Below are 14313 nucleotides of genomic sequence, written 5' to 3'. Positions count from 1 at the left end.
AAAAATGCTAAATATAATACGAAACGTTGTACTATATGAATACTCACAGTATACGATTACTATCTCGCACGATTAATTATTCATAAAAGAATCGAGATGACGATCATATATCACGGAACAGATATTTTGTACGGTTCATTCGTTTGGAATCAAAACGCGATGGAAAAGCAGAATTTATTACTAATACGCGATAATTATAGACAACAATTATTTTTGTTTGATGTAACATTTTTGTCTCGCTTGAGTATATAACTCTCGATTATTCTTCGAATCACATGAGTCATAAAAAAACAACGTTAATAAATACTTTCACGCAAATAATGCAATTCGTGCGATTCCTACTTTAACAATTAATATAATTTGCGTGATTAATAATTTAATTAATTTTTCGTTTTCGTGTATCTTTCGTGATTATAATAAAAACTTGAGTGTAACTTTGAAACTATTTATCGATAATAAAAGAAATATTTCTCTTTTTTATTAATCTCTAGCTTATTCATTTGACTCTAATCATATTTTGCAGACATCGTAATAAGAGATACAGCCCTTTATCTGCTCTGAATTTATTTCGCAATTCGGTAGCGAATTTTTGATATTCATTTCAAAAGTTAACCGCATAATAGTATAGATAATTGCATAGTAATATAGATAATAGCTGTATATTACATTTTTCAGATGATATCTTCTCTCTCATGGGTACGACCTTGACGTGGTGGGAGAGCTCAGTACCCAGAGGATATACACGAAAGAACGGTTTTTCATAGATATCTAAAAATTTTCGGATTTGTCTGTCTGATATATCTATAAGATAAATTTTTAGATATTGAGTAAAATCGTTTTCTTCGTGTAAAAATCCAACGACGGGGAAGCTAACGTACCCTCGTCGCCGATTTAATTGAAAGTGAACGAACCGCAGTCGGTTCGTCGCGTTTGCTTCGGGAGTGCCGTTAAAGTGATCGGACTAATGGACATTATACAAAACCCATTCAATGAAATTCTAGTTCGACGATGGAATCATATCTTCGATGTTTCGACAGGAAAGCGGAACTCTCTTTGAGACGTTGCTGCTTAATGCAGGTGATCGGTCACTGGTGCAACGCTCTCACGCCTCTCACGAGGTGAGGTCGGCCGCGTAATGTCACGTGAGTGTTCGCGCGGTTTAGCAACTACCGTTGCTGTCGGCTAATTGAGGACACGCTCTGTCTGTCGGCAAACGGTTCGGCCCTTAGCGGTAAGAAGCGATCGATTGACTCGGATTCGTCTCTGCGTCTATTCTGTTACTCGTTGTACAGTTGTTATAACGATTGAACAACGAGTTACAGAATTTCGCTGGTGGTTGCCCAAAAAGGAGTTGTATAACTCTGGTCAGGACGATCATTTCTCTACGTTTATCTACATGCTGAATCACGTTTAATCTGACTTGGTCAGAGCCTAGCTCTTAGTGGGATCTTAGGACCTAGCTCGTGACGAGGGGTTGGATCCCATTTCCTGGATCGTCTAGATTGTTAGACTCGGCAATGGGTACCAACTTTTCTCTTATTAGAAGAGGCGCTTGTCACGTCTACCAGCCTTTTTGAATCGCTCGTGGTACAGCACCACTTGTGTCACACTAGAACTAGTGTTAGGGCGTATGCCTGAGCCAATTTTGAACGTGATTTTCGCGTAAATCAGAGGTGATGGACTCGATACGATCGATTTCGTCTTCTTTCGTGTGGGGCTTAACTCTTGTTCGGCATTCATCGTGTGTTTCGCGTGTACTCGTCGACATGTGGTGTTAATTCCACCGATCGAAATGGAAATCATAGATCATGGGTTTTGTAAACGTGAAATACCGCAGTGTCGCGCGAAAGACTTTTATAAATGAATAGTCCGCGCGCGTTTATAGTGTACTATTCGCGAGTGTTTTACGCGAGTGTCCTGTGCGAGAGGATGTCAACCCGATTCTGAGAGGAGGAGGAGGTCTGGAAGAGACATCGGGCATCGGCGGAGCAACCTTGGGGTAAATATCATTTTTTCCTGATGTAACATCAATATCTTTCTTCTGTTTATTCTTGAGTCGTTTTATTTTAATGATTTAAAAATGATAATTAGAAGAAAGGGATTATTATTTAAAATTATTTTAAAATTTTATAAATACGTATTTTTATAAGAAAATATATAATTATTTTTATAAGTGTATAACTGAATGGTAAATTAAAAAATTCGATGCTTACAAAAATTATATGATTATTTTCAAGAGAACTTTGCATTTAGCAAATATTTTTAAAAATATTGATTGATTTTTTGCTCTGTTTTAATTTGGATTTTGTATTCTTATTGTTACAGAATCATCGTAGCGACGTTGCAGATATAACTCCGCTGTTGCGCATCAGATTGGTGAGTGATAAATTAATGTTTTTATTGGGGTAACGGATGTGTGGTAATTTCATTAATCTACAATAATATATATCTATAGATGCATATATGCATTAATTTAATAAAAATATACGGATAAATATATGTATAGCATTCCATACATCCGTTGCCTTAAAATGGCTAAGTTAGTACAGATTAGGATAAACTTAATCCTGGATACCTTCTTATTATTGAATATATTGTGCATACACTGTTAAATTTATGTCACGTTACACACAGTTTGAGTTATTTCTAATTATTCTTATATATCGCCACTGCTCTTTCTCAATATCGCGTTAATTTAACTATAAGAATAGAGCAAAACTATTTAACTCAGGAAAATTATTCAATTTAGCTCAAATGTTGATTATTGATTGTAAATTCATACGTTAATGTGTGTAAAGCGTATAACGTTTTGATACGAAGTAACTCAAGCTCGATTTGATATTAAGTAATTTAAGCTCAGAAATATAATAAAAAATATAATAAAAAATGTTGTTTCAATGGTTTTAACATGTTTTATACAATATTAAATAAATACATTTTGATATACTTGGAAATAAAAATAAAAGAGTATAAAATATTCGTTTCTTTAAATATATGAAATATATAAAATTAAAAAATATAAAGTTTATATAAAATAATAATAAAAATAAATGAAATTATTATCTATGGATATCATAATATGAAAAAGCGTTTATTACGTTTTAATAAATATTGTTTTATTAATTTTCCTATCTATCCTATTCCAAATATTCATTCAGGATTAAGTTTTATATAAGTTGGTGCAGAAAAGCAATATCTACATACATATATATATAATGTGTACTGTTTTCTGAAAAATTCCTTCTATTGTTTCATTATTTGTATACATGTTACTGATGAAATAATAACAAAAATTTTAATGTAGCGCATATAATTTATTAATATCGCTTTTCTATAAAAGACATTTTCTGCTTATTAATTATTATTACTTATCTCAATGCACTGACTTTAGCCTAATCTTTTATAATTTATCCATATGTAGCAACTGAATTTTATATCAGTTAAAGTAGTAACATGATGTAAGATCCAATATACATTTTACCAACAGATAGAAGAATTTTATTTCATAATTATTTTAAAATCGCATTCAGAGTTTTGCTTAACGTACTTAAAATACTTAATTTTGAAATAATATGTTATACAAAACATGATTTTAATAGTATACAAAATACAATACCAATGTATTTACTGACATGAAGAAAAATTATCCCTTTCGGATCTTACATCATTCATCTGAATTTCTCATCTCCGCATGCTTTGAGATGAGATTCAGCAACGAATCGTTCGAGTCGTTAAAAATACGTACATGGGCCTTAAATTTTATCGGATAGTAATCAATTTAATAATTTTCAGTCATTTACTTTTAAATTAAAGTTTTATTGATAATATTATAAAGTTTATATATATTAAGAAATTTAAAATCTAGTTTTATAATATTCGAGACTCTTGTAATCAAAATGTTGTCTACGTGAAGATTTTTTAATTTAGATTTATTTTTAATCGAATACTTATATTTTTAATTTTGAATAAACGCGAATAGAGAATAAACGTGGCATTTATTCGTATGTGTTAATGGAATTATTATTATTATTATTATTGATATTAATATTTAATCAATTTCGTTAATATGATGGCCTCTTCGCGACGTGTTCGTGTTTCGCGCATCGTACGAAAGCGTAAAATTTTACGCTTATTGCCGGCGATGTTAGTCGGCAGCAGTCGGCAGCAAAAAGGAGTATTTCTCCTTGTTGTCGATTTCTGGCATATGAAGCCAGAATATTGGCCAGAAGCAACAAAAGGTGAGTGCAATCTGGCCAGAAGAAAGAAGAGGACTTATACAAGGTAGGTTGGTGTGTAACACCAATCTAAGTTTTTAAAGGTAAACTGAATATTCGGGAGGGTAATTTGCTCGCAAATTGCGAGTTCTTATATTTTTGGAATTACTTAAAATACAAAAAACCAACAGACAACAGAGCTAATGAGAGTCAGCGCGGATAATCAAGCGCAAGTTTGGTAGATTAAAAAATCTCATTAGCCCTGTTATTTGTCAATTTTTTTTGCATTTTAAAGATCGAAAGCTTGTTTTAATTATTATAGGCTGCGTTCAGTAGAGAAAGCAGCTTTGCAACTATTGTAAAATTCTTCAATATGATTGGTTTATACATTTAGATCCATAAGGAACCAAAAGCAAGGACCAATCGTATTGAAGAATTTTACAACAGTTGAGAAGCTGCTTTCTTTGAACGCAGCAGTTAACCTATTATATTCGCGGTGTTATTGCACATTTGTGAGGTAATGTAGGTAGGAATACACGAGTGAAGATAGGTATACGCGAATAGGTAGGAATAAATGAAAATACGGGTAGGACAATAAGTATGGATAGGACGATAGGTATGGATAGGTAGGAATAAACACATCATATGTACATACTTGATTATTGGAAAGGAGGGATTAAAAATTGAATAAAATTTTAAATTAATTTTAAGTTTTATTTAATTATCGCAGTATTCTTCGTTCCAATTATCAAATATGAAAATAAACCAAATTAATTTCAAATTTTATTGAATTTTCAGCTACTCTTAAACTTTTTTTGTAAAATTTTGTACACGTACAAATTATAATGTAACGCGTTAATATTGTAATTAATTTTTTTGTAAATAAATGTATGTATAATAGTATTAAGTACGTAATATAAAATTTATGTAAACTATGTTCAGATAAATGCTATCATACTTTTGTAATTTGCACAACGATTTACTAATAAATTATATATTTACTGGAATATATATATATATATACACACGTATTGAGTATCTATTCAATACAGATAGCATTTATCTTATCGTAGCAAACCAAATTGTATGTAATTGAAATTAATTATACGAAATCGACGAAACATATAATAATAAAAATTGTTTACTAATTTAATAAGTTTCATAAATATTTAACTTTGATATATTTTTTAATTTTTTGAATTTTATTCTGAATATCAAAAAGTCATTAATAATTTTAAGTAACTTCTAATTAAAAATTTGATGTTTAGAATAATCGTCAATTTTTCTTCGTATTTAGTATAGAAATTTATTTAATTTGTATTGCTTGCTTTTTGACATTTACATTTTTAACATTAAAGAGTTACAAGTATATTTTAGTGATCAATTTATTATATGCAAAAGCCTCATCGTCAGATGGATGTCTGTGATTCTGTGTTTGTACCAATGGAAAGTCGAAATTATTTTTATCGTGGAGAGTTATTCCTCGCTTTTCGTAAAGTCCATTCGCGAAGTCTAGTTTAGTGTCTCTTTGGAGATTTTTGTACAGGATCGGAATTAATCCCGGGTTTTCTCGTCTGTAGTTACTGGAAGTAATAATTTTGTCAATGAGTCAATGACAATTGCTATATATATTTTGAAGTTAAGTTGCGAAATTAATTCAGTGATATATTTTAGCATACAATTTTCATCGCTTTCTTTATTTTATTAAATGTTCTCCCACTAATAACGATAATGTTAGTAATAGTACTGTCTTAATAACAATAGGAATTTAGTATTATATGATTAATATGGATATGTAATGATTATTTGTTTAAGTCCAAATTATTAAGTAAATAAATTTACATTTTATACAAATAGTTTGCTCAATTTTCGATGATTCCTTTAACAATAATATGGTTACAAATGTATATATTTAATTTTCTAACTTATTTTAAAATCATTTTTAGGTGTTGGACATCATTCCAGAATATTATTAATTATTAATTTATATGTATGTATACTTTTCTATGATAAAATACATGCGGATATTATGAGATTACATTTAACGAATTTTGATTTTTGTCGATTTATATAATTTTTACCACAATACTTTATATTCTTTTAACAATGTTAAAAGTGATTACATGAATTTAATTAAAAATGTGTGTGTACAAAATATTCAAGATAAGTCGAATGGGTACCCTCATATTAACGGGATATTAATAATTAAAATTTTTGAAAAATACAGAAAAATAAAGAATTATTAAATTTTTCAATATACATAAATATTCTTTAAAATCCCGTTATTATCGGGTTCGCCTTATCTCGAACAGTAGGTACCCGAGAAACTTTTGTAACCATACATATAAAAAAATTACAATAACGCATATGTATTTTATCATTATTAAATATATTCCTTCGTAACCACTATTCCATAAGGAAATCATTCTATCCGTTTATTTTTAATAAGAGATGATTTTTAGTGATATATATGAGTGGTAGAACATATTTTCTCGCGAATTTTAATATTATATTAAATGTGATAAAAATGGTAATTGTAATAGACATGTTACCAAAATTATTACTATCGTAAGTCTGAAAGATTCGGGATTCATACCCTCCTGTAACAAGATCACTGATATTTGACGGATTGCTGAATTTTTCTTGGCAAATTGGATCTTATGAATTTGACGTAGAATACATTAAGTTCGCTCTCCACTATGAAGATTGTTCTTCTTTGTATCGGATACTAACAGCGTATCACAAGGCGGAGGGATTTTGATATGATGAAATTATTGAGATAGTTATCTTGAACGCGATGAAAGTGCTGTTATAAATATATTAATGACTTTTTATCACGATATTATTAAGTTTTATATTCACAAATTAATAATTAATAATACGATCTAATTGTTGTTAGTATTTCTTCTGCGTTTATCAATATTTCATTAATCATTTGTTTAGAAAAATTTGTGTTATTGTGTGTATTTTCGACGTTTTCGTATAATCCCGCATTACTAAAATTTGTCAATTATGTTCCTATATTTTCATTTTTATTATATTTTGAACAGCATTTACAATTGTATATTGTGTTGTAAATAATTATTATAATTGTAATATTGAATTGGATAAAGGATTACAATAAAGAATAATATTAAAAAAGTTATTGCAATTTCATTAGCGAAATACAATAAAATTAGATATAAAAATAAAAAAATAAATTAAAAATATATTTACCCGCGAACTACTAAATTTATTAGTAGCTCGTTTTTTTTTTACTGGGTAAGTATACTGTCAAAGAAAAGAGGACTGCCGATAAAATCGGCGGGGGGGGTGGAGGGCCTCTAGCTCGTTTTTGCTAAATTAAACCTTAATTTAACGATACGTGTGATTGAGGCCAAGTTCCACAACTCACGATTAACTGAGGTTCAACTTATTCTTTGTCTCTATCCAATTTTAAAATTGGAAAGAGATGAGAAATAAGTTGAACCTCGGTTAAGAGTTAACTGTGAGTTGTGCAATTGGGCCTGAAGTGTATTCAAAGATTCTATAATTGCTAGTGATTAGTGATTATATAGAGACTTTGGAATATACATATTTTCACACTAGTAATATTTGGTAAAAACGGGTTGAAAATTTGCATAAAAGACGTAACTTCGTAATTTTCCATTTTTATGCAGACGCATATTATAAGATAAAATTCGCTAAATTAACTTGTTTGAATATTTAAACATCCACTTTTTCAGAGGGCAGTAATGCGCGGGGGCATTTTATGGTTGCAGGAAAAAAGCTCTCACATCCTCTCTTAAGTTTTTCTCGCTATTCATTGAATAATGGTTTTAATATGCACCAGTGCACACTAGTGCATCCCAGCCGAAATCGACTGTCTTAATACGGACTAGAAATACCAGCTATATAAATATGGAAGTGTGTGATAACTGCATTATACATTATCGCATATAAAAACAAAAACGCAACAAAAATGTTAATATTGAAAATTTAAAGGATCTGTTGGTTTCAAGATCGCAATGCGAATAACGCAAATCTTCCATCTTCTTATTCCTATGACACAAGATCGAAATCTCAGCCAAATATTTCGTACGCACTGCACTAATAAATAAGGTTTTTAATAAAAATGATGTATTATATTTAAGATCTCGATGGCGCCTAGCAGGGAAAATTAATTTTTAAAATTGATCGATTTATTACTTACAAAATAATATGGAGATCCAAAGAATCACGTCCATACATTGCGAGCTCCACATGCGAAAAGGTGTGAAATGCACATAGACACAGTATAGGTAATAACTAGACTGAGCATTCTCCGAAATTCGAGGAGTGAGGGTAAAGCTGGAAACACAATGGGCACAGGCAATAGGCACAGGCAACAGGGAATAACGAGCTGTCCGATCAGAGCTCTGAGATATAATATCGAACTTCTACTCAAGAGCTCTGATTGGACGGCTCGTTATTCCCTGTTGCCTGTGCCTATTGCCTGTGCCCATTGTGTTTCCAGCTTAAACCTCAGGTAGAAAAGGACGCACACATTGTGGTCCGGGTGCGTTTTCTCTCGTGCATGCGCGAAACGAGAGAGAACGCACCTGGGCCACAATAAGTGCGTTCTTTTCTACCCTTTGCTCTAACTCCTTGTGAATGTGCAGTCTAGATACTATATCTATGTTCACCAGTATGAACTATATTCACCAATAAGAAAAGAATTAGAAACAACAACAATCAATTTATCCGAACACTGAAAAAATCACATTTGCTAAATTTGATCACATGACCAATGCGATTCGTCAATTTCTTTTCCGTCCGAGATTTCGAATGGATTTTTATATAATATATCGGATACAAGGCATTAAGTTAAGAGCACAAACATTTGCATAACGCATAACGTATAATACATAAGAAAATGAACTAATCAAAGTCCATCATTTTCTTCCTTTATATGAAATAAAGGATTCTGGTCTTAGATTTTTTTATGCCTTATACGTTATACCAGAGTCTGTTCTCTTGACTTTAGGCTCCATCAATATTCAAATCAACAATGTTCTAACTAAATTCACATGTCACTCTTCGACCTTCGTCGAACATTTCCCTATGGTATAGACATTGTCACGTTTAGTAATACACACTCTAAGATACTGTGCAGACGTGATGGCACTGCAAAAGAATAATTCAAGTAGTTGGACACAGAATTATTATAACAATTTACGAAATGGTGAAACCCAATGCAAGCTTTGTTCTTATATTACACAAAACACATCAATATTAAAAAAAGTACACTTATTTCGTTCTCATAAAATATTTCATGATGAAGACATAGATGACAGATACGGTCCGATATGGCGTTATTTCACAGAAGAAGAAAGGTACACTTTAAAATGTAAGATTTGTGATATATATCTTTCAAGTGGATATTTAATATCGGTGTTAAAGAATCATATTAAATTTAAACATCCACAAATAATAAAAGAAATACAAAAAGAATTTGAACATTCTTGGATATCGGCACATTTCATATTAAACACATCAAATGATAAAGTAAACTGCAAGATTTGTTATGACAAGTTTGACCTGCTTAAGAATAAAGTAGATGATTTAACGAATCACTTGTCCAAACATGGCATTAATAAAAAAACTCGAGAAGATACTGGAGGAAGTGACATGAATATAAATCATCAATCAAAAGAAAACAACGAGTAACTTCTCGTCAGATTGATAGACATATTTGCATTTGAAAAAATAAAAAAAATGACAATGGTAAATATCACACATACTTGTGTTTCATCCTTTAATCATTCCTTTAGTATGCACTCATATATAACAAACACTTAAGAAATCAAATATTTGGTATTTGTTTATCATAAAAACTATAAAAATTTGAGTCTGATATTTAAAATGTGTGTGTTTTATAAATTTTATCAATACTTCAATTAAATAATTCCATTTAGCTAATTCAAGTTCAAATAATACAAATTTACTGTAATATACTTAGTACTTAAATATTTAACAACTGTTCAGGCAGTCTATTGGAGTAATTTTTGAGTTAAGCATTTTTTATTTCCAATAGTATTCGAGAGAGATACTAAACATTCGATTTTTTAAATATTTAAATAATAAGAATTCCAGTTTTTTGATGCGATTATAAAATAATGTACTTGAGTGAGAAATTTAACTTTGTAGTACTGATCACAACTATATATTCCAACTTTTTAATCTGTTATTTATTTCATTTATATTTGCAGATTCAATTTTGAATAGGATACAGTAGAAATTCCAATAAATTTTGAAAACAATATGTGAAGAAGCATTAGCAGTTTCAACTAATTGTCAACTGAAACTATTGAATGAACTGCCACGTTTGACGAATTAAATATCAACTTTCCAATAAGCATACAGTTTATTATTTATTACGTTAATTAATTATTATGTAAATTACAAGTTGAATTTTTTCTACATATTCATTTTTTATACATCTGATATAATTTTTGTATTAGAATTATAAATATTCAAATATTATAATTCTCAAATCAATCGACATAATTATTGTTACTCAAAAACATTCGAATTATTTGAATGTTGTAAATATTATTCTATAAATATTCAAATATTAATATCAGAAGAATAAAATCTGATGATTTATTAATTTAAATCTGAGCTATTGAGAATAGAAAACGAATTGTAAAATATAATATATCATAATTTAAGGATTCGAATAGTTTAGACAATTAATTATAAAAAATTAACGGTGAATTAATATTCGGCTATTTTAATATTAAAATTTGAATAATATTTATCGTATTTTTATATTGTTATTGTTCATATTTTTTAAGTTTGGCACCGATTTAACCCTCAACATCCTATATTTTGGCTGCGTTCAACAGAGAAAACTAATCAGTTAGCGTTTAGTGAGTCTTTAATATGATTGGTTCTTGCCTTTAGTTCTTTACTGGATCTAAGTGTAGGAACCAATTATTATTGAAGAATCACTAAGCGCTAACTGATTAGTTTTCTCTGCTGAACGCAATCAATATAAACTACAAGATTCCACTATCAGCAATGTATGTACATACATTGAATTCAGCACATTTCAGTAAAATTATTAAACATATCATTACGCTTTAAGGGCGCGTTTACACTTAAACGAAAAAGCAGAAAGCATAAAAGCAATCGCCAATCAGAACTCGCGCTGATAGTCTACAATTTCAGCTTTTTGTACTACTTACTACCAGCGCGAGTTGTGATTGGCCACTGCTTTTCCACTTTTTGCTTTTCCGTTAAGATGTGAACTGCGCGAGTTGTGATTGGCTACTGCTTTTCCAGTTTTTGCTTTTCCGTTAAGATGTGAAAGCACCTTAAAGCCTTAAACACAATAGGGACACAGGCAATAGGCACAGGTAACAGGGAATAACGAGCCGTCCAATCAGAGCTCTGGGATATAATGTCGAACTTACACATCAGAGCTCTGATTGGATGGCTCGTTATTCCCTGTTGCCTGTGCTTATTGCCTGCGTCTATTGTGTTTTCAACTTTACGCTTGACGCTTGATACTTTCATGTAAAAGCATTTTCAAAAATTGCGCCTGCCGCATGCCACGAAGTTGGCCGCGAGGTTTGAACAAATACACCAGCCTTTAGATTCACACTTCACACGGGACGCCGCGGCACGTTGTAGGAGTCGCACGTAGTTCCATCCGCATCATACTATCTCATTTTTTCGCATTATTTCGTCTCGGAATATAATAAGATTCACGTCACATCGTCAATGATAACGGAGCGGCATTGGGAACATCCTGTAAAGAGTGTCAGGCGATCATATTTTGGTGATTATTGCGAGCGTCGCGTGAAGGTTACATCAAAGACTTCGTACGAAGCGCATTCGAATTTTCGACCGTTGTACGCGTATGTACGACGTAGGATGCTTTCCTGTTGCTTGATACATCCAGATAAATACATCGTAACACAAACGTAAGCAAGAATGTATGCATGTAAAAAAAGTGTTTTCCAATCGGTGACACAAGTCGATACAAGCATCGTTTTATCTTCGTTGATATACGGTGAGTAACTCGGAACAAAATGTATACACTGTGCATGTTTTCGGATAGAATGAGATTAAATGTAGCTTTTTCCGTCTGTATTGAACGATAATAGCAAAAATGATGACTATCCAATTTCCTCATTTATAGACGCCGCGATTAGGAATGTTACGTGGTGGAAGTACTTCCACCATGGAATGTTATTGTAATTGTCATTAGAAATCACAAACTAACATGGCTGATTAGTAGCCCTCGAGCATGATGTGCAGTTTTATGTCGACAATTAGATTACAACAATTAGAACGAAACTTGTGTTGCCGACGAAAATGTCTAGTGATTTTACATTTGGAAAGCATCCTATACGCATCGCGTTACAGTATCGGGAGTGCGGCAAAGTATTGCGCGATAGTATTTCGGTGATTAATTAACGGATGTGATTTTCGCGAGTGTCGTTAGTATCTATGAGTGCCATGAAGGAATAAAGAAACATGAGAGGAAGGAAAGGAGGAGGAGGAGGAGGCCTGGGAGGCATCGGGCTCCGACGATGCAACCGTTGGGTAAGCAATTATTTATTTATTATCTGAGAAATTATGTCCAAAATCTTAATAAATATATAAACTTGCATCTGAAGAAATTTTGTCTTTCTAAAATTTTGGAATTTATTTATTAAATATATTTTTAAAGGATGAATACAAAAAAATTATGCAATATGTTTTTTAAAAATATTAATTATTTTAGGCACTGCTTTAATTTAAATATATTTACATTTTACAGATTAATGGCATCTACCACAACTTTGCAGCTGCGCATTGTATTGGTAAATATTTAATTATTTTTTATCTTTCTATCTTGAGACAATAAATTTTTGTGAAAATTATGTGAGATGTAAAACATACAAAAAGATGCCAAAATTTAAAAACGTCTTTTTTTCATAATTATTAATGTTATATGAAAATCACAATTATTATTAATATAAAAAACATAAATTACAGTTTAAATTAATATAAAAATTTAAATTTACCATGATAATAAATGCAGTAGTAAATGTTTTAAATTACTTTATTAATTTGCTGGCTATTTGAATGTATTATATCTCTTTGGGGAGATATCTTTAAATTATTTGTTCATATTTTATTGTATTTATTTGAAAGCTTAAAAGTTTAAATTGAATAAAATAATTAAATAAGTAAATATTTTATAGATTTGTGGCCTTGAAATGAATTGACTGGATTAGTTTAATGCCATTATTTAATTTTATAAAATTTACATTCATCTTTTGATTTATTGCATATGCATAGAATGAAATTCATATATAGTTACAGAATAGAATAATGAATTTATTAAAATCTAGAGATATTGTCCAAAATGAATATTGTCCAAATTTAATTTCTAAATAGTTTCAATAGAAAACATTAATTTGTTGTGTAATGATTATATTTTTGGAGGATGGATTTGGTAAAATTGAAAGAAAATGTAACACAATTAATTTTATGTTTAATTGCAATATTTACAGTGGTGGAACGTTGTAATTACAAAAGTACCCTTACGCATTGCACACGCAGTAATAATCCTAAAAATATATCCCCGGAGGCGGGGAGATACTATTACATATTTGTATATGTATAGCTATGCATGTATCACGTTAGAGATAGTACTTCGATAACTTCGCAAGTGCTAATCATTAAATACAACTCGCCGAATTAAATATACGATAGTTACAATTATCGCAGTATAAAGACTTGAAAATATTATACTTATTTATCTTGTTGGGTTATCTTATTGCGTTGGGTTATAATTATGATTGTCATCACGCGAAGATGATATACTATATTGTGCTTACAAATCGGTTTAACGTAGTAAATGCATTGATCGATAGTTTATGATAAGATCATTGATCATATTATTAACATAGTCGTTGAATACCTATAATTCATCGTCTATTTTACCTAAACTTTATATGTAATTCTGGTAAACAAAAAGGAACGTCCATTAATCTTAATAGAAAATCATGATATTCACATGTTAATGTTTTTCCATGTTATTTTATTAACAATGAATCTGTAAAAAAGATAATTTAAC

General features: G+C 30.5%; 1 pseudogene; it reads left to right on the top strand.

Moving 5' to 3' along the window:
- The first annotated feature begins 9427 nt into the window (after positions 1–9427).
- On the top strand, positions 9428–9902 carry LOC108721470 (uncharacterized; annotated as a pseudogene).
- The last annotated feature ends 4411 nt before the right edge of the window (positions 9903–14313 follow it).

The sequence above is a fragment of the Mycetomoellerius zeteki genome, unplaced genomic scaffold (assembly GCF_001594055.1).
Source record: "Mycetomoellerius zeteki isolate Tzet28-1 unplaced genomic scaffold, Tzet1.0 scaffold174, whole genome shotgun sequence".
In the NCBI taxonomy this organism is placed as follows: Eukaryota; Metazoa; Arthropoda; class Insecta; order Hymenoptera; family Formicidae; genus Mycetomoellerius; species Mycetomoellerius zeteki.
This window is presented reverse-complemented; position numbering and strand designations above follow the sequence as displayed.